Below are 3,613 nucleotides of genomic sequence, written 5' to 3'. Positions count from 1 at the left end.
ATTATTTCCATATTAGGGTTATCTTTTCTTTCTCGATGAAAGGTTTAAGTGCGTCGAAAGATCAGAGTCCTACGTGGACTCTTTGACATTTCAACACGTACCACGTGGAATTGGTTGAAAAGTCAAAAGTATTTGTCGAACCAAATTATGACATCAACAAGACTTGACAATGCCTATGACAGCAGACTTGGACAGAGAATAGGTGTGCTGTGCTACTCCTCCCATTAGTCTTGCGATGCTGGGTGTGCAGAGAATTGAGCCAGTTTTGCGAGGGATCATCACATGCGAAGTGTGCTTAATTCCTGCCAGTACTCCTCAGACATTGATGTTCATGACCCGATCAAACACTGCCAGGTCAAGGTCCACAATGCTTGGAGGAGAGTTACAAGCTACACCTGCATTTCCGTACATAATATCAAGCTGGCTGTGCTTAGAGATGGTGAAATCACAGCATTGGAAATGTCGGATTCTTTTGTGACATCACAGGCAATGAAGCTGGCATTAGGACCAATCTCCTTTGCCGCGTCTTGCCCAAGCTGGTGTTCGATATCTGCAAGAACAACCTTGGCACCATTGCTGATGAATTTTGATGCAGTTGCCTTTCCTAGGCCGCTTGCTGCTCCAGTAATTAGTGCCACCTTGCCTTCAAGTCTGCTTTGATAAGCATTTGAGTAAAGGTGATTAAATCACGAAGAGATAATTTGTACAATTTAGCTCATATCCAGTCAATATGACTTACCTTGCACTCTGGGATGAATATCCCATCTTGAAGCAGATTGGAGAAACCAAAGCTCTATTAAAGGCAACATTTTTCCTGTTCAAAACTTCAATCCCTATTAGTTCTCGGTTTTCGCTTTCATCAAAATCAGTATCCTCATAGTAGTGCATAGCCAGAAATTTACTATTCACTCATCCAAAAGTTTAATTGAAAGAGAAAACTTAAACCACTGAGAGAGGAAAATTAGTACAGTTATCAGCTATAGTGAATGACTAAAAAGAGACCACCAAAATGGTAGGGTAGCCAACCTGAGTCCAACCCTGAACGTACTTTCTTTAATTGTTGAAGAAAGATGGGTGGATTTTGTTTTCGGTTTGCTTCACACTCGACTTTCTTCAGTTCTTGAGCTCTCACTATTCTTGGTCAATTTTTGCCTTCTTAACATTATGAGGTGAGAAGAAGGAATCAAAAAGGATTTAGAATAATAAACCACCTGCGAGTTCCACGTTCTAGGTTTAGTCTCCATTTTTTTGGTCAGAATTAATAATAAAACCACCTGTGAGGTCCATGTTCTAGGAAATTTTTATAGGTTTTAGTCTCCAAGAAAATTTTTTTATAATCACAAAAGTAGCAATAATTTACGTATCATTCATCGCTTGCCAGTAACAATAAGGTCTGTTCTCATCATCAGACCTTAAAACTGCCACATCCGGCCGATGAGTTCGTTTCTTTACCAGAACCAGCTCTAGTTTGATTGAATCGATGTCTAATCGGAAAAGTACTATGGTTTCTATCCATGCCAAACCACATATTCCTTTGGTACAGTGATCTTGTCCACAAAGCCATCATAGCTGGACTGGTGTTACACGTCTTTAGTTGGAATTTGATAAGTTTATGAACGTCAGTAAGTCAGTTTAGTTTATTGTTTCCTCAAGATGTAGGTGGTGCGACACCCGGAGACTTCCCAGGACTGATGAGATGCAGTGCGTGCATTCTTCATTTTAGCTTCTTTAAAACTAATGTGGGTACTATTCTTGAAGATTGAGGTTAATGTATGAGTGGTTAGCTAGTGATTCCAATGTTTACTCAAACTAGTGCCTAGCACGTTGCTAGTAATGAAAACAAAACAGTAGGAAGCTTTGCAGCTGCTTTAATTTCTGCAGATTTGCAGGAAATTCTGGAATGAGTACTTTGGAAGTTAATATAAATCCTGTCCGTCCGTATAATGGTAAGGAAATTTGAGTACCATTTGGCAAAGAACCCACTACAGCAAAATTGGTCATTTATGGCGCACGTCAAAAGACTGTCATTTACGACGCACATCTCATGTGTGCCGTCGGAATGTCTTTATTCGGGTCATTCACGGCGTGCATCTTATGTGTGCCGTAAATTTAGTTATCTATTAACGGCGTGCACAATATGTGTGCCGTAAATGAGTTATTTTAATAGTCTTTTACGATTTACTTTTCTAGCATGTCGTAAATGAGTTATAAGTATTAATTTTTTTTTGATGAAAATATTACTTTTCCTCATTTTTGTTCTCCTCTTTAGTATTTTCCTGATGAATATCGAAGCAAAGCCCTCTCTCTCTCTCTCTCAATTAAGTTCTTGAGCTCAGGACCTGCCCACGCATTAGATCTTCCTTCTTCCGAGATCTAATTGATTTCATCTCAGAGTCCATGGATTATCTCCCTCACTGCCTCTCTGTTTTTCCGGCGACCTCTCTCCGAAACCTCTCTCCGTCCTCGAAAGTTCGGCGTCCGATTCAAGCATTTCCTTCCTCAAATGAGTATCGTTGGATCTTGTATCTCACTCGCAGCGATTCGCAAAATAATATTAGTTTAATTATACTATGATTTTGTAATTTGAAATGATATTACATAACCAACTTGTAGATCAAATAATATTAGTTTAACTTGTAGATCTATCTGTAATGTTCTAGCCCATTACACTATGAAAATCATATTACATGGTGCCATTCCATTACGACACGCAAAAGGAGTCTCTTACGACACGTAAAATATAGTCTTTTATGACACGTAAAATGGTCTTTTACAGCACGCAATCAAAGTTGTAAAACATCTTTCACGGCGCACAAACGAGTGTTTTACGACGTGCAAAAAATATTTTTTACGGCGCACATTTTGTGTGTCATAAGAAAAATTTGTCTTTTACGACCTGGTCTTTTACGTCACGCTTATTTGTGCGGTAAAGTTGTCTTTTACGGCGCACATTGTGTGTTGTAAGAGACCAATTTTGTTGTAGTGCTAGCTTAGGTATGGAGAGCAAATCCAGCATATAATAGACTGATAGAGTCTTCAATGGAGTAATTCATTCAAGCCTAATCACACAAATGAACATGATCATGATAGGGGCCAAAAAAACACTTTAAATTTTAAATGGGAGTGTATCATCCAGTGTAAATTTGGGTTGAAGCATTGCAAATTTTCTCTTGGTTTCATTTCATTGTCATTCTTATCGACATGTGAATATGTTCCCTTAAAAGAGTTTGCTGATTATGCTTGGTGCTAAAGTTTATATTGTCTGCTCAGTCATTGTAAAGGATCAATGACAATATAATAATTTGAAGAACTATTGGCTTCATTTTTTTTTTTCTTGATAAGACTATCAGAAAAATTGGATACATTTCGAGATTCTCACCGGTATAGCTCCATCTTATCTTCATCAAATTAAAAGGACAAAGGACATTGCAATATCATTGTATACTAATCAATGAATCACTGATTCAGGGAAACAATGACCAATAGTACAAAGATCATAAAGACACCCCAGATATGATTTCAATATTCATCTAAACTTCCTATAGACAGGGCAGAAGATGGCATGGGGCCGATAACTTTTTCTTAATCTTTTGAAAATGGAGCTGATAACTTT

The 3,613-nt window shown here is 38.1% G+C and overlaps 1 long non-coding RNA gene across 1 annotated transcript; it reads right to left on the bottom strand.

The window, feature by feature from the left end:
- Positions 1 to 212: 212 nt before the first annotated feature.
- Positions 213 to 1,163, bottom strand: LOC112164567. Its single transcript, XR_005800042.1, has 3 exons — positions 1,027 to 1,163; positions 740 to 814; positions 213 to 651 (listed from the first exon to the last, which is right to left on the bottom strand). It is a non-coding gene; the product is annotated as an uncharacterized LOC112164567 (long non-coding RNA).
- Positions 1,164 to 3,613: the final 2,450 nt, after the last annotated feature.

This window comes from Rosa chinensis, chromosome 5, assembly GCF_002994745.2.
Source record: "Rosa chinensis cultivar Old Blush chromosome 5, RchiOBHm-V2, whole genome shotgun sequence".
In the NCBI taxonomy this organism is placed as follows: domain Eukaryota; kingdom Viridiplantae; phylum Streptophyta; class Magnoliopsida; order Rosales; family Rosaceae; genus Rosa; species Rosa chinensis.
Note: the sequence above shows the minus strand (reverse complement) of the source record. Positions and strands in the feature narration are given on the sequence as shown.